The 18065-nt window shown below is 44.0% G+C and overlaps 1 protein-coding gene across 1 annotated transcript in view; it reads left to right on the top strand.

The window, feature by feature from the left end:
- Positions 1-10906: 10906 nt before the first annotated feature.
- The window catches only part of SCAPER (S-phase cyclin A associated protein in the ER), a 326131-nt gene continuing 318972 nt past the window's right edge, over positions 10907-18065 (top strand). The window contains exon 1 of the mRNA XM_060174708.1: positions 10907-10977. The gene's annotated coding sequence lies outside the window, so the exon portion shown is untranslated. The remainder of the gene's footprint in view (positions 10978-18065) is intronic.

The raw sequence follows: 18065 nt of genomic DNA, 5'->3' as shown, positions 1-18065 counted from the left end.
GTAAGATCATCCCATATTCATCTTTCTCTTTCTGGCTTATCTCACTTAACATGGTTCCTTTAAGCTCCATCCACAATGAGGTGAAGAAGGTGAATTCACCATTTTTAATAGCTGAGTAGTATTCCATTGTATCCAACGCAAGTTTCCTAAAGAAAGCCTTCTCTAACTCACTGCTGATCAAAATTATGGATCCCTTAGATCTCTTTGTTCCTTCCCTGTGTCTTTTTTGAAAGATCTATCTATCTATCTATCTATCTATCTATCTATCTATCTATCATCTATCTATCTATCTATCCTAATGAGAGACAGAGGTGAGAGAGAAGGATCAAATCAATGCTCTTCACTGGCTTATGGTGGTACCAGATATTAAACCTGGGACTCTGAGCTTCAACTATGGAAGTTTGGCATGATATCATTATCATTATATCCATGGCCTGCCCTCTCTGTGATTTGTGTGTCCTCTTGATAATTAGCATTCAGCACAGTTTAGGTCTACTGTGACTACTTATTGATATGACCACATAAAACTTGAGAGCTCTGAGGTCAGGATCTGTGATTTGCCTGGATTTCATTGTACTGCTCCTAATAAGTGGAACTCAGTGAATTTTTGTGAAATAGGTGAATTGAGTTATGCCCTAAATTCATTCAGATGTATGTGCTATAAATGGTAGAATTGGTTCTAAAACTATTAGAGGGCATATTTTGTAAGCTTTTTACTTTTTTCAGTTTGGAAAGATGTGTATGCTACAATGAAACTTGGCTTTAAAAACAAAGCAATACTTAACAGATATGGGGTAGGCACTTGTGTTCTAGGCTAGTTTCCATGGGGATGAGATTTGACCTAATAAACAACTTAAGTGGAAAAGGCAACAAGTTCAGTGAATATGATGCTTTTCCAAAGTTGGAAAACACAAGACAGAAACAGATTCTAGGCCAGTGATTCCAACAACTGGGATTTTGTTGGTTGTCTGATCTTTTATTAACCTTCTGAGGTGAGGAAAACTTCAGGGTTATAATCGAACCTTAGGAAAAATGACAAAACATGTAAGCAGTTGGATGTGTCATAATATCTAGGAAACACTTTCATTGTTAAAGAGTATATAAAAGTATATAGTTATAAAATCTTAATCTATTAGAAGTATTCCCAGGGAGACAAATTTAACAATTTCATACCGAATAAGATTTCCCTAAAATAAACCTGGATCAGTCACAGGGATCAAATGATTCAGCATAATGACAGCTCCATCCTCAAATAGAAGCCATCCTCTGTATCCGGCAATTCACATTTATGACCCTGGGACAGTTACACCCATCTCTGGCCCTAAAGGCTGCCCAAGTGGACAGATAGTCATCAGAATGCCTTTCAGACTTGCTCTCTACACCCATAGCATAACCATACATCCTGGTTGACCAAGCATAATTATTAACCATGTCCCCTTTGGCACTCAAAACCACCTCAGAATGGGGTGATACATTATCATGTCCTCCTACCTTTGGGCTTCACATTCAAACAGTTTAACTTCCTCCCAGGTCCCCTCCCCATGTCCCAGTCTTGATTAAACCTCACAACCCTTCCCCACACTCTTTCCTCCAAGTTCTCAACAATAGGTCCTTGAAGTCTTGGCCAAACACATTAGCAGTAAACATAAAGAATACAAAGAAAGAAAGGATTACATTTAGTTCAAGAAGGCAGTGAGAAAAGGAACATGATTCCACTTATATAAGATACCTAGAACTGTCAAATTCATAGAGAAAGTAGAATGTAAGTGGAAAAAGAGGAAAGGAAGGTGGGGAGTTACTATTTAATGGACACAGGAATTCAGTTTAGGATAAAAATTTTGGGATATTGTGATATAGCAATATGGGTAAATTTAATGACACTAGATCCTACACTTAAAATGGTTAAAATGACAAATATTATATGTGTATTATATATAAGATATATACTATGCTGGAGGATCGGAGTCCTTAGTGGCCCTGCTTTTATGGGATTCTTCCTTTATACTCTTCTAATGGAGATGGGAAAACAAAGAGATGCTTCATTTTCTCCTGGGTATCAAGTAGTAACTCAAATTTCCCTTGCTAATTGGGACTGGTCACTTCATTCAGTACTGTATCCTCTCCTCTGGCTATTGATTTAGTGGGATGAGAGCCCCCAAACAACTAGGTGACTGTTTCAATTTCTCATTTAATTGGGTCATTGTCATGTGCGCTCAGAAAAGCTTGCCTCTATTAGGACCACAGCAGAAGAAACCAATGTTTCTTTCCAAATCTGCTCAGCCCACTTGAATTCATCTGTACCTCCGACAGAGTTCTCTGCTCAATGACAGCTTTCCCCTTTCTCTTCCTGTGTGTTGTACCCGAAATGTGAGGGAGTTAGTGTCCTGTGAGCTGAAATTCAGAAGCACTGCCTGCCCTTCTCTTCCTCCAAAAATGTTGTTCTGAAGCTTGTTTCACTTTTTCCAGAAGGTTCTTAGATTGATCGTCAGTTGCCTCTATTGACCACCTGTTTACTACCACATACCTAATTAGCTTTTCCTCTCCTCTTATTTTAATCTTTTCCCCTCATTACAAGACCATTTTTTAGGACAAGACTCCAAAGTTAGACAAGGACCAAGACGCCGGATGAGTCTAAGGTAGAGAAGAGAAATTAAATTTTGTCAGTGGGTCTCCAGGAGTGATTGTTTTCAGAACCTGGGCAATTTGACTGCAAGGGAAACAGTGCCATCTATTGGCAGACACACTTTTAATCCTGCAGGACAGTGATGTCTTGCATTGTAATTATCATTTCAACAGACCAATCCAACAATCTACCACGTTTTTAGGTGATGGGGTGTAAGATCAGGTTACTGAAATCCACGACCAAGATCCTGTTTCCTTTGTTTCTAAATGCAATGTTGGTGAGAAACAACCTTGCATAGAATATAATGGTAAGGAAGCACAGATAAATAATGGTAATCTGTCTATCCACAGATAGTAATTCTGGCAGAATCATTTTAAATAGGAAAAGAAAAACAAATGTCTATTTCTCTGAGGACAAAGCTCTTCTCCTCAGTGATGAGAGCCAATATATGTCATGTCCCCAGTGCCCAGGGAATGGCACCATAACAGCTCTGCTATTGACAGGCTGCTTGCTCTTCCTGTCTTTAAGGGGAACAGTCCATGGTGTTGAGCATATAGCTACCCTCATCCCTGCTTCCTTGACTACTAGAACATGGGTCCGCTGAACAAGAACTGGGGAGCTGAATAAAGAAACCAGCAGGGGTGGGGCGCAGATGGTAGTGCACCTAGTTAAGCACACATATTACCATGCACAAGGACCTGGGTTCAAGTCCCCACTCCCTACCTGCAGGGAGAAAACTTCATGAGTACTGAAGCAGATCTGCACGTATCTACTTTTCTCCCGCTCGACCTCCCCTTTCTTCTCAATTTCTCTCTGACCTATCAAGTGTTAAAAAAAAAAAAAGCCACAGTAGACACTGAGCCCCAGTGATAACCCTAGTGGCAATTAGAAACAGAACATAAGAAAACAAACCAGCCAGTGGCCAGAGATATCTCACTGGGTAGGGCACCTGCCTTGTCATGTGTGAGGTGAGCACTGATATTCTGCGTGAGGAGTCCTATAGTGGCACTGGGGGGAAGTTCTGGTCCTGTGGTTTCTCCCTCTCAGTCCATCTCTATCTAGCTGAATAAGTCACCCCAGAGATGCCCAAATCCACAGAATCATCCTCATTCCTGAGGGCACTTTATTCAATGGATGCCTTTAGATGAGCATTTTTATGAAACCCCAGAATTTTTTAAAATATATATATTCAGGTATCATTTATTAGTCATTTGTTTACATGGCAACAGAATTTCTTTGTGAAAAGAACAATAGTAACAAGGACAATTTCATTAAAGAAGATACCGAGAAAGTCAATTGAGAATGCATTTGAGAATGTTCAGTGTAAAAGTAAAAAACAAAACAAAACCAAAAAAAAAAAACTCAAAGGAAAAAAACAATGTATTTTTGCCAATTAAATGGAGTTAGTACAGAATTTTAGGAACTTGGTGATAAAGAAGAGATATCATTGATAATGGGTATTGGTAATCATGTAAAAACTAGTAATATAGTAATCAGAAATTACTGTACATCTTTCTCATACACTATTTGTTGGTAGACATGTATAAAAACACTTCCATTTTAAATATTTTCACATTAGGGCTTCATCCTAGTACCATTCCACCACTCCTGATAGATATGTTTTTTTTTAAGTAATTTTTTATTGGTGACTTTATAATGATTGACAAGATTGGAGGATAAGAGGGGTATAATCTCAACCTAATCAATGCAACCAGTACCACCTCTGTATGTTTCACTTCAGATTGTGTCCTGAGACGCCAGGCATGGAATGTCAACCCTCTAGCTTCATTACTCTGGTGAGACCTTTCCTAGCTCATAGGACTCGTTAATTCCATTTTGAGTGGTGCAATTCCTACCAAACCCTCAGAACTTAGATACAGACCAGGACCCATGAGATAGGGCATATGTACACATGTATTCATAAGTTAGGGGAAATATATATACTTTAAAGCAAAAATGTGCAATAGTTTGCAGTGACCCAATAAGTGCAGCAAGCAAGTAGAAAGACCTAAAAAAGACACCATAAAATACCTAATCAAATAGTTTTTACTTAGACCTAGATACCCTCCTCACTTACTTCCTATTTCACTTCCCTCAATCACTCCAAGGCTAACCTTGTCAGACAAAGTAAGGACTACAAAAGCTGGATAAGGGCAAGAGACCAGCATACTTTAATGATGGCTCTTCTGGTTACTACCAGGCCACCCCATCACCTAGGTCCCTAGTCAGGAAATCCTGGGATTCCCACACAGACATGGGCCCAGACCTTTAACACTGTCATTGGTCATCTCCATCAGGAACAACATAGTGTACCCATTTGTGGGCCCCTATAGGACCCTGGCCCTTAAGAGGATCAACAATGGTAGGAACAGCCCCATTCCCCCAAAGGAGGTTGGGATAACATACTCTACCACTTGATGGGTCCTGAAATTAATGCAGCCTAGAATGTTCCCAGCCATGACCACAAAATGTGAGCTCAGACCTACAGGGATGCAAAGGTTACACAGGCTTCTGTGACAAATATGGACACCAGATCAAATTGATGGGATTTACAGTTAACAATATTTATGTACTTTTCCCATATTTGGGAACTACTCTTTGCCCTGATCCAGCTTCTAGTCCTATCCTCAACTCTGACACCATTTCCCTCAGGCAATAACTTTGGTCATCTGCATGTTAGCTGTTGGGCTCAAGCAAAAATTAGTAAAGTCATGGGCCCCTTGGAATATACCTAAAATAGACTTACTAGCTTTTCCCAAAATGTAAACCTCAAATATCATCTGCTATATTCTTCTTTTAGGTTCCTGATTTTTTAACAATTTGTTCTGATATATATATATATATATATATATATATATATATATATATATATTTTTTTTTTTTTTTTTTTGGCCTCCAGGGTTATCACTAGAACTCAGTGCCTGCACTATGAATCCACTGCTCCTGGAGGCTATTTTTCCCTTTTGTTGTCCTTGTTGTTTATTGTTGTTATTGTTATCGTTGTTCTTGGATAGGACAGAGAGAAATGGAGAGAGGAGGGGAAGACAGAGAGGGGAAGAGAAAGGTAGACACCTGTAGACCTGCTTCACTGCCTGTGAAGCCACCCCCCTACAGGTGGGGAGCCGGGGCTTGAACTGGGACCTTATGCTGGTCCTTGCTCCAGTCCTTGAGCTTTGTGCCCTGTGCACTTCACCTGCTGTGCCACTGCCCAGACCCCTCTGCTTTATATCTTAATGCTTTTTCAGCCACCAAGTTGCAGATGCTACCACGACACCAACCTGCCTTCCCTGGGCAGAGGACCTCATCAACGTGTCTGGAACCCCACCTCTCCAGAGCCTTGCATTATAGAAATAGAGAGATAGGCTGGGAGTATGGATCAACCTGTCAATGCCCTTGTTCTGCAGAGAGACTATTACAGAAGCCAAACCTTCCCTGCACCCCATAATGATCTTGGGTCTATGTTCCCAAAAGGATAAAGAATAGGAAAGCTTTTAAGGGAGGGAATAGGATATGGAGTTCTGGTGGTGGGAATTATGTGGAATTGTTCCCCTCTTATCCTATGGTCTTGTCAATATTTTTATTTTATGAATAAATTAATAAAAGGGGTACAATTTCATACAATTCCCACCACCAGAGTTCCATATCCCCTCCCCTCCATTGTTAGTTTCCCTATTCTTTATTCCTGTGGGAGTATAGAGCAAAGATCTTTATGTGGTACAGAAGGTGAAAGGTCTGGCTTCTGTCATTGCTTCTCCCCTGAACATGGGCTCTGACAGGTCAATCCATACTCCCAGCCTGTTTCCAATCTTTCCCGTAGTGGGGCAGGGCTCTGGAGAGGTGGGGTTGCAGGACATGTTGGTGAGGTTGTCTGCCTAGGAAAGTCAAGTTGGTGTCATGGTAGCATATACAACTTGGTGGCTGAAAAGCATTAAGATATAAAGCAGAACAATTTGTTTAATAATCAGGAACCTAAAAGTAAAATTATAGCATCTGAAATTTGGGGTCTTCATGTTGGAAGGAGCTAGGAAGTCTATTTTTGGTATATCCCAAAGGTTCCATGACTGTACTAATTTTTGCCTGAACCCAACAGCTACCATGTAGGTGGGCTAGGAGTATTGTATTGGAAGTTGGTGTCAAGAGTTGAGGACAGGACTAGAAAGCTGGATCAAGGCAGAGAGAATCTCCTAAATATGGGAAAGTATATAAATACCATTAACTGTAAACTCCATTATGTGACCTCAGTCCCACATCTATCCTATTTTTCCTAGGAGCCTGTGTAACCTCTGCATCCGTCAGTCTGAGCTCGCATTCCATGGTTATAGCTAGGTTATAGCATGGTTATACATTCTAGGCTGCACTCATTTCAGGACCAGTCTTCCTCAAGTGGCAGAGTATGTTGACCCAGCCTCCCTCTAGACAGTGTGGCAATTTTTACCACTACTATTGTACAGAAGCCCCAGGATTCTTATAAAGTCTGTGCTACACAGATGAGCTATTTCCAAGCCCCTGGGGGAATATATATATATATATATATATATATATATATCCTCTCTGTGACCCTTGCCCTAAACGTAACCCTGAGGCATCACCACTCTGTGCTGAATTTCAGATAAAAAGAGCAAGACAATGGGACCCAGATCAAATTGATGGGGTTTACAGTTAACAATATTTATATACTTTTCCCATATTTGGGAGCTACTCTCTTCCCTGATACAGCTTTCTGGTCCTTTTTCCAACTATGACACCATCCCCCCGAGACAATAGCTTACTTAGGTCACGTGCATATTAGATGTCAGGCACAGGCAAAAACTAGATGGGTCATAGGTCCCTTGGAATATACCTAAAATAGACCTACTAGCTTTTTCTAAAATGGAGGCCCCAAATCTCCATCCACAATAGTTCAGCCTTCAGGTTCATGATTAGTCAACACTTTTCTCTGCTTTCTATCTTACATCTTTTTTCAGCCACCAGGTTACAGATACCAGGATGCCAACTGGACTTCCCTGGACAGACGACCCCACTAATGAGTGCTGGAGCCCCACCTCCCCAGATCCCTACCCCACTGGGGAAACAGAGAGACAGGCTGGGAGTATGGATTGACCTGTCAACACCCATGTTCAGTGGGGAAGCAATTACAGAAGCCAGACCTTCCACCTTCTGCACCCCATAACGACCTTGGGTCCATACTGCCAGACGGTAAAATAGGAAAGCTATCAGGGGAGGGGATTGGATACGGAGTTCTGGTGGTGGGAGTTGCACCCCTCTTATCCTATGGTCTTGTCAGTGTTCCAATTTTATAAATAAAAACTTAAAAAAAGAAAGAAAGGGGAGTTGGGTGGTAGCACAGCGGGTTAAGTGTACGTGATGCAAAGCACAAGGACTGGCCTACGGATCCCAGTTCAAGCCCCGGCTCCCCACCTGCAGGGGAGTCGCTTCACAAGTGATGAAGCAGGTCTGCAGGTGTCTGTCTTTCTCTACCCCTGTCTTCCCTCCCCCTCTCGATTTCTCTCTGTCTTATCCAACAATGATGACAACAATAATAACTACAACATTAAAACAACAAGGGCAACAAAAGGGAATAAATAAATATCAAAAAAAGAAAGAAAGAAAGAAAGAAAGAAAGAAAGAAAGAAAGAAAGAAAGAAGAACAAGACAGAGGGAAAGAAATCACAGCACCAAAGCTTCCTTCAATACCCTGGGGGGTAGGACTCAAACCTGGATTGTGCACATGGCAAAGCTGGACACTATCCAACTAAGCAGTTTTGCCAGACTTGAGTTATATTTTAAATGGTGGAGCTATGTATTTTAATGATATCAACAAACCTTATTTATATGTATAAAAGAAAGATAAAAGAAAGACGAGGAGCCATTCAGAATTTTGGCTGTTGATTTTGAGAGGTTCAAGTGGAGATGACTCGGTAGTTAGCTATGTTGCTCTGAATCTCAGGAATAGAAATCATGGCTTGATATATAAGTAAGTTTTAGGAAATCTTCAGCACAGAGATGCTGACTAAAGTTATGAACAAGAGAACAATCACTCAGAATGTGTTCAGTGTGGAAAGGGAGGAGGGGTTTGCCTTCTTCCTGTGGGATGGGAAAAATAAGAGATTTCAAATAGATGGGAGGAGTGGCTAGAGATGGAGAGGTGAAATCCAGAGTTTATATGGGAGGCAAAGAAACAATGTTTCCAGAAGGCGGGAGTGTCAATTGATGCAGCCAAGTATAGTTTCGTCCTGCAGCTAATGCCCACCGGCTCTGCAGGAGGGAGTGTCCTAGTAACTTTGGAGGGCAGACCTCACAATGCAGTGCAGTTCAGATGTGAGGACTAACAGAGAAGATGAAAACAGCTTTGTTTAGATAATTGGAGGAAAATAGTTGCAAAGAGCCAATGTGAGAAGATAAGCAAGGAAACAGAATTTGAAGTAGGTTTTGATGGGTTGGGTGGAAATTTCAAGATAGGAGACCTCAGTTTTGTTGTTGTTGTTTGTTTTTAAATATTTATTTATTTCCTTTTGTTGCCCTTGTTTTATTGTTGATGTCATCGTTGTTGGATAGGACATAGAGAGAAATGGAGAGAGGAGGGGAAAGACAGAGGGGGAGAGAAAGATAGACACCTGCAGACCTGCTTCACCACCTGTGAAGTGACTCCCCTGCAGGTGGGGAGCCGGGGCTCGAACCAGGATCCTTAGGCTAGTCCTTACACTTAACCCGCTGCGCCACCGTCCGACTCCCAAGAGACCTCAGTTTTAAACACTTAAAAGGAACTAAAGGGAGAGAACCAGTAATAAAAATTATCCCCCATGGCCCCCGGGAACTCCTAAAGAAATTACATCTACTTTCTTACTCCATCCTTCTTATTGTACTCATTTTGTTTACTCCAGTGCTTATCACTTCTTTATTATTAAGTTTTTAAAAATTTATTGTCTCCCCCGTGTTCCAAGGATGCAAATTAAAAAATATTTTATTCCCTTTATTTTAATGAGAGACATCAGCACTCTGCTCAGCTCTGGCTAATGGTAGTGGGGTGGGGTTGGGGTGTTGCACCTGGGACTTTGGACCCTAGACAAGATAGTCTTTTTGCATAGCCATTATGCTAATTACCCCGCCCACTATATATATATATATATATATTTGCTTCCAGGGTTATTGCTGGGGATCAGTGCCTGCACCAAGACTCCAATGTTCCTGGAGGCCATTTTTTCCTTTTATTGCCCTTGTTGTTTATCGTTGTTATTGTTGTTATTGCTCTCCTTGTTGCTGGGTAGGATAGAGAGAAATGGAGAGAGGAGGGGAAGACAAAGAGGGGGAGAGAAAGATAAACACCTGCAGGCCTGCTTCACCGCCTGAAGCTGTGAAGCGACTCCCCTGTATATGGGGAGCCAGGGTCTGGAACCGGGATTCTTAGGCCAGTTTTTGCGCTTTGCGCCAGGTGCGCTTAACCGCTGCGCTACCGCCCCGCCCCCACAAGATTTTTAATGCTTTCTTAAAAAAATTTTTTTATCAACAATATCTAAAAACAATGCAAACACTGACATCTATTAGAGCATCAGACATACCGTAGTTGCTCAGTGCTCATTTGTTAAATGAATAAAAAAGCACGTTTTCACAGGCGACAATGTGGTCCTCGCCTTTCCAGCGCCTTAGTCAGCAAGGGAGACACCATTGGGGGTCATGACTTCCTGTTTCTTGGGCAAGGTGGAGACTCAGTTTCCCAATTGGGTGACCGGTGTGTGTGTGTGTATGTTTGGGGGCGTATCACTCGTTAATCACAGTCTGCCTGGAGTCTCTTCTATTTCGTTTAGCCCTGTGATTTGTCATTAAGTCATCTCGCGTGCAAGCACAACCACTTTGTCTTTGAAGAGGAGAAAATGCACTTGTTCGTCTGTCTGTCTTTGTACTTTGAGCCTCCCAAGCGTCGCGGTGCAGGGCGTCGCTCGGCGCTTCACCCAGATTATTTTTCTGGGGTACAGATTTTTGAGGCGGACCCTTAGGTCCTTAATCTGTGGCACTGACTGTGGTGATAAAGCAGCAGGTGGAGGGCAGGACCGAATCCTAGAAAAAGAGGGCGGTGTGGCCACAAGCGGCTGAGCGAGCACGGGACGGAGGCCAGGCGAGGCAACCGCGCCCCAAAGCTGCTGCGCCCGGCCTCTCGCCTCCCGCCTCCGCCGCTCACCGGCGGGAAGCGGGCTGCGCCTGCGCGCGGCTGGCTGGAGACCAGAGCTGGAGCGGCGCGGCCGCCGCCGGGAGTCACGTGGTGCCAGGCAGCCGCCCCGCCCCCGGCCACCGCCCCGCCCCCCCGCCCCTTTCCCGGCGGGACGCTCGGAGCCGCCCCGGACTGCGCAGGGCGGCCGCCGGTGAGTGTCCGCGAGGGGCGCGCGTCGCGCACACCGGGGCCGACCAGGGTGGGGGCGCGGTCGGGCCGGACGTGTTCTGGGGGACAAGATGGCGGCGGGGTACGCCCTTTCACCCCCTCCTCTCACCTGGCCGTGCGGGCGGAGAGGGGCAGGGATCGCCGCGGGGGAGAGGGGCCCGGCGGCCGGGAGGCGCGGGGTCCTGCGGGGAGGCTGGGGGGCGCGGGCGGGCCGGCCTGGGGCCTGCTGTGCGGGCTCGGCGCAGGGGCCCGGGATATGGGACCCGGTGCTGGAAGCGGGGGGGGGGGCTGCCCCCTCTTCTCCTGGGGGTGGGTGGGTGGGAGCGGGCTGGAGGCACGTGTCGAGGCTTCTGGAATGTCCGAACTGCTGGGGGGGCTTGGGAGAAGAAGCCTCGCTCCCCGCCCTCCAGTTGACAGGTGACTCCCTTCTGCATCTCGCTCTCCGCGGGGTCTCCTAGGCTCCGCCCCGGATCTGGGCTTCCTTTCACAAATGCAGAAACTGACCCCGGGAGGGGCCCAGAGTTCATCCGAGGCCTCGCTCTTGGGGGGTGGGCGGAGACCTATCGTTTTTGGATTCCCGGTGATTGCCCACCCTCCCCACTCCACCCAGTCACTAGAGCCCCCACCCCCCACCCCCTCAACCCTCCAGTGAGCGACCGGGTGGCTAGGAAGCCGGCATTGAACTGGTCCTCCGGAGCTGCACCTGCTGCTGACAAGTGGCTGCCGCCGAGATGGGGCCGAGGGGACTGTATGCCTCGGTCTATTCATGCCAAGTTGTCGTTCATGAAAAGCAGCTATTCACTGTAGCAATAGGAATAGATAGTAATTTCTTGTATGTTTTAGTTTGCTGTCATTCACAGACTGATTTCACCAGCATCAATCATTCCCTCCTCATGTACAATCCAAGCTAGAAGGAAGATTCGGATAGGTCTTCTGCCTAACGGGAACAGTGAAGTTCAAGAGGTTAGGGCATGTCCTGGGCCACCCACTGGTGGGTGAAGAGTTGATCATCAGGGATTAAGCTTTCAGATCTTTAAGGTTAGAAGTCTGACTGAGATCCCATTCTGGTTTTTAATTCTGCTTTGGTTCTTGAATATTTTTCTGTTAACGTCGGCTTTGTCCCAAAACATGTTGGGTGCAGATTGATTTAAGTCACATATTGAAATGATAAAAATCATATGCACTAAATGATGATTGTTTTAATTAATGAAGGTTATTTTTTAATATGATTAGGAAAGGTAGTCTGTGGAAGGAAGGGTGATAAGGTGACTTTGAAAATACATTGGTATGGAGTTGCATCCTATGCTCTTTGGCAGTTTACTTTTCTGACTCTGGTTATCTTCCTCTGTAAAGTTGGAATAATGTTATCCAACCTATGTTTTTGTGGATAGCAGGTAGATGAGGTTTCTTTACTACCCCGGGCTCATAAAACAGCCTCAGCAAGCTTAGTGCTTCATTACTTTTTCTTTTTATTTAATTTTTAAAATTTTATTTATTTTCCCTTTTGTTGCCCTTGTTTTGTTGTAGTGATTGCTGTTGTTATTGATGCCTCGTTGTTGGATAGGACAGAGAGAAGTGGAGAGAGGAGGGGAAGGCAGAGAGGGGGAGAGAAAGTTAGACACCTGTAGACCAGCTTCACCGCCTGTGAAGCGACTTCCCTGGAGGTGGGGAGCCGGGGGTTCTAACTGGGATCCTTATGCTGGTCCTTGTGCTTTGTGCCACGTGTGCTTAACCTACTGCTCTACAGCCCGGCTCCCAGTTGTTATTTTTCACTGTGTCAAATGTGATACATTCTGCCTAGTCTTCAATCCAGGATATTAGAAGTTTCTCCTGATCTGATATAGACCCTTGCTCATGTAAACCTGATAAAAAGATCTGCTCTTTTCGTATTTGAGATGCAGTTACTTTATTCTCTGTAGAGAAACACCTGGTGTTATATGCACAGGAGCAGAATCAGTGTTACTATACAGATAATTTGGGGGCTAGGGTCCAAAGAATATTTAAAAATGTTTGTCCTCAGGATTTCGTAGGTATTTAAGAATGACTAAAAAGTTTTTTAGTCATCTGCTTTGCTGCAGATCTTAAAACTTTCATGTAACCACTTACCAGAATGTTAATGTTCTAAATGTAAATGCAATGAAGAGGCTTAAGGTTTTCATATTCCTATCTATCCACAGCCTATTCTAGTTTTATTAATTTTATTATTTATTTATTTATTTATTTTAATGCCACAACTGTCATCAGTGGGCCTCAGTGCTGGCACTACGAATCCACTGGTCATAATGGCCATTTTCCCCTTCCCTTTCTTACTTTTTTATTAGATAGGATAGAGAGAAATTAAGAGGGGAAGGAAAGATGGAAAGGGAGAGAGAGATACCTGCAGATCTGCTTTACTGCTTGTGAAGCTTCCCCCCTGCAGTTGGGGAGAGAGGACTCAAACTCAGGTTCTTGAGCATGGCAGTGTGTATGCCCAATAGTTTGTGCCGCTGCTGGCCCTTATTTATTTACTTTTTTTTAACCAGAGCACTTCCTCAGCTCTGGCCTCTGGTGATGCTAGAGATTAAATCTGGGATTTTGGGGGTTCAAGCCTGGAAATCTTTTGCATAAGCACTATGCTTTATCCTGGAGCCCCGGCAAACCTAGTTTTAAAGGAGAAGCAAAACTCTTTGGGACTCACATGACCATTCTCTAAACACTTCAAAAGTGACAGTGGTGTTTAGTGGAAAGTTAAAATAATTTTTCTCTAATGGTGTGATCTTATAGCAGTTATAAAATGGGAATTTCTGAAGTTGTTGAAATGAAAACTAATATAAAAATAGCTATAATACGCAATATCTTATAGAACAAACATTGAAGTTCTACTAATAAAAAAGTCTGCTTCCAGTACCTTGTTGGGATAGTAACATTTTCAGGCTTGTCTGGCTTTGGCAGTAGGTCTTATGAAATAAAAACAGTGAAAAGGGGAGTCAGGCGGTAGCACATAGGGTTAAGCACAGGTGGTGCAAGGTGCAAGGACCGGTGTATGGATCCTGATTCGAACCCCTGGCTCCTCACCTGTAGGGGAGTCGCTTCACAGGTGGTGAAGCAGGTCTGCAGGTGACTGTCTTTCTCTCCCCCTCTCTGTCTTCCCCTCCTCTCTCCATTTCTGTCTGTCCTATCCAACAACAATGACATCAATAACAACAAGAACTACAGCAATAAAACAAGGGCAACAAAAGGGAATAAATAAATAAAATAAATATTAAAAACAAAACAAAACAATGAAAAGATACATAGTCCATTGTTGGGACCAGCCTTGAAAAATTATTAGGTTGTGATTTGCAAAAAGACTTTTTCCCTCTGTGACATGAAACACTAAAGATTTTGTGAAACTTTGCTAAAATAATTGCTACCTTTTGTTAGCTTTTTAAATTTTTTTTTTTTTTTAGAAAGGAGAGGTAGTTGTGGCATTTTTAGAGAGGCTTGTCAGGTTTGTGGGAGATTAGTACCTCTTGGTTGATGTGTCCAGGACAGTAGATATAGGAATGATCGTGATTGAAAATCTTGTAAGAGGGCCGAGGAAGCGAGGACTAGTGCAAGGATCCCAGTTTGAGCCTTCTGACTCTCCACTTGCAGGGGGTCACTTCACAGTCGGTGAAGCAGTAGTGCAGGCATGGAGGCCCAGGATAACCCTGGAGGCAAAAAAAGGATGGAACATTCTGTACCGTTGTTGATCAAGGTTGAGGGCAAGGTCCTATGGGGGGCCCACAAAGGGGTCTATTATGTTGTTCTTGATAGAGATGACTGGTAACAACGGAGAGTGGGATTTATTCGAGATCTAAGCCCATCATGTCTATTTGGGAATCTCAGGACTCCCTGAATAGGACCCCAGGCTGTCTATTCTCTTTCACCCCAGTTTTGTATATCTCCAATAAGTAAAAAAAAAAATTACAAAAAAGGAAGTTAAAAAATGAAAATACTTCTAGAATAATGATTGAAGACAGAATGTTTATATAACTGCACAGTGTTTGCATTTTAAACTGTCATTTTGAAAGAGTAAAAGTAAAAAGATTAAATTTATAAAGTAAAAAAGTCACAGTAGTTTATTATTAAAGAAAAAAATTTTAATATTCCCTTTTGTTGCCCTTGTTTTATTGTTGTAGTTATTGATGTCGTCGTTGTTGGATAGGACAGAGAGAAATGGAGAGAGGAGGGGAGACAGGGGGAGAGAAAGATAGACACCTGTGGACCTGCTTCACCGCCTGTGAAGTGCAGGTGGGGAGCCAGGCGCTCAGACCAGGATCCTTATGCTGGTCTTTGTGCTTTGCGCCACCTGTGCTTAACCTGCTGAGCTACAGCCCGACTCCCAAGAAATAATTGTTTTAATAAATGGGTTGTAAGCAGAGTGTAAAGCAGCTATAAAGAGGGGGGCAGGTGGTGGTGTACCTGGTTAAGTGCACATATTACTACGCACAAGGACCCAGGTTCAAGTCCCTGCTCCATACCTGCAGGGGGGAACACTTCATGGGCAGTGAAGCAGATCTGCAGGTGTCTCTCTTTCTTTGTCCCTCTCTATCCGTTGCTCCCCTCTTAATTTCTCTCGGTCTGATTCAGTAAAATAGAAAGAAAAAAAGGAAAAAACAGCTGCCAGGAGCAGTGGATTCATAGTCCTGGCACTGAGCCCCAGTGATAAACCTGGTGGCAATAAGAAAAAAATTGTCTATAAAGTCTAATGTGCACTCATGTTCTAGGCCGTTATACTCACTCACCTCTCACACATTTCACCCAGAGTCTTCAGTCGAGGAGGCACTCCTTACAGGTGTAGGTAGCCATTGTATGCAGCTATTTTGCCAAGTGAATGGGAATCCTCGCAGGCTAATATTTAACTCTGTTTAGTGAACGTTCAGAGGACCGAGGTTCTGAAGGGGTAAATGATGCGCTCAGGTCGCTTAGCTGGTAGTGATGATAAGTGGCAGTTTTCTGTCAGCATCTACTCTAGCTCACTGAGCCAGGCTGATCTGAGCAGGTGTTTCTCACCTAATCATCCTAACAACCATAGAAGGTAGGGCTATGCTTCACTCCCTTGCCCGAATCCCGTACCCTTTTCCTTGTATTTTCCTTTTAATGAGGTATATCTTACATACAAGAGCACCCACTTTTTAAGTGGCCAATTCACAAATTACTGGCAGATTTAAGTGTAGTGGTGAAGCACTACCCTAATCCACATGTAAAAGAATTACGTCTCCTCAGTCTCCTCTCCTCTCCTCTCCTCTCCTCTCCTCTCCTCTCCTCTCCTCTCCTCTCCTCTCCTCTCCTCTCCTCTCCTCTCCCCTCCCCTCCCCTCCCCTCCCCTCCCCTCCCCTTCCCCCTCCCCTTCCCTCCCCTCCCCTCCCCTCCCCTCCCCTTCCCCCTCCCCTTCCCCTCCCCTTCCCCCTCCCCTTCCCCTTCCCTCCCCTCCTCTCCCCTCCCCTTCCCTCCCCTCCTCTCCCCTCCCCTTCCCTCCCCTCCTCTCCCCTCCCCTTCCCCTCCCCTCCCCCCTCCCCTCCCCCTCCCCTCCCCCTCCCCTCCCCTTCCCCTCCCCTTCACTCTCCCCTCCCTCCCCCTCCCCTCCCCCTCTCCCTCCCCTCCTCTCCCCTCCTCTCCCCTCCTCTTCCCTCATTCCTTACCTTCCCTTCCCCTCTCCTCCCCTCCCTTCACTTCCCCTCCCCTCCTTTTCCCTCCCTTCCCCTTCCTTTCCCTCCCTTCCCCTCCCTTCCCCTCTCCTCCCCTCCCCTTCCTTTCCCTCCCTTCCCCTTCTCTCTCCTCCCTTCCCCTCTCAAGACAACCTTTTGATATTAGTCATCTAAGGTTAGTTTTGTATGTTCTAAGACATCAGATAAATGGAGTCACTTAAAAAATATTTGCTTCTGTTTTCTTTTTCTGAGCAGATTATCCATGATATTCATTCTGTTGTATGGATCATGAATTCATACCTGTATATCATTTTCTGTTCTCTTATATAAATGTGATATAGCTTGATTCTGTATTTTAGTGATAGATACTTGGTTTGTTTCTAGTTTTGGGAGACCGAGTAAAGCTGCTCAGAATGTATACATATAGGTCTTTGTGTGGAAGATGTTTTTATTTCTTTTAGGTTAATACCTAATCTTCATTTACAAAATATGTATGTGTGTGAGAGAGAGCAAGATAGACCAGAGCATTATGTGTACTGTTAGGGATCAAACTGGGGGCCTGACAGTGTAAGAAGTGCAGTCCACCTGCTGAACCAATTCCCCAACAACCATTATTTTTATTTTTTAAACTTTATTTTATTTGATAGAGAAAAATTGAGAGGGAGAGAGAGGCAAAGAGGCAGAGACACCTGCAGCACTGCTTCAGCACTTGTGAAGGTTTCCCCCGCAGGTGGGGACTGAGGGCTTGAACCTGGTTCCTTGTGCATGGTTATGTATGCACTTCACCAGGTGTGCCAACACCCGGCCCACTTACTTTAATTTTTATAAATGAGAATACTGATAGTCCGTAGCTGGTATTAGTGCGTCTGATAGAGCACACACATTTACCATGCGTAAGGACCTGGGTTCAAGCCCCCATTCTGCACCTGTGGGGGGGATGATTCCCTTTCCGTTTCTATGAAAAAAAAAAAGGAAAGGAAATAAATGGCTTTAGGGAGCAGTGGATTTGTTGTGTAGGAACTGAGCCTCAGTGTTAATCCAGGTGGCAATAAGGAACACACAAATAAACAAACAAGCAAAAAAAACCAAATAATACTGATACTCTGTGGTCTGGAAGAGGTACTGCTGGATTCAAGTATGGGGTCTCAACTTCAACCCCCAGTATTGCTTATGCTTGAGGGATGCTCTGGCTTTCTTTCTTTCTTTCTTTTTTTTTCTCCTCTATCTCTCGTGAAATAAAGTGCCTTTAAAAACGATACTGATATTCAGAGAGATTAGATGACTTCTTCAGTTCACATAGCCAGTGATTTGGCCAACTCCAATGGCTCTGTACACTTTTTCCACTGTGTCACACTTTTCTACAGTTTTTAGAACTTAGACTACACTTGAAGTGGTTTGGGAGTTCTGACCAAGATATGCC

This window comes from Erinaceus europaeus, chromosome 16, assembly GCF_950295315.1.
Source record: "Erinaceus europaeus chromosome 16, mEriEur2.1, whole genome shotgun sequence".
Classification (NCBI taxonomy): domain Eukaryota; kingdom Metazoa; phylum Chordata; class Mammalia; order Eulipotyphla; family Erinaceidae; genus Erinaceus; species Erinaceus europaeus.
The sequence above is the reverse complement of the archived record's forward strand: the minus strand, read 5'-3'. Positions and strand labels throughout refer to the sequence as shown.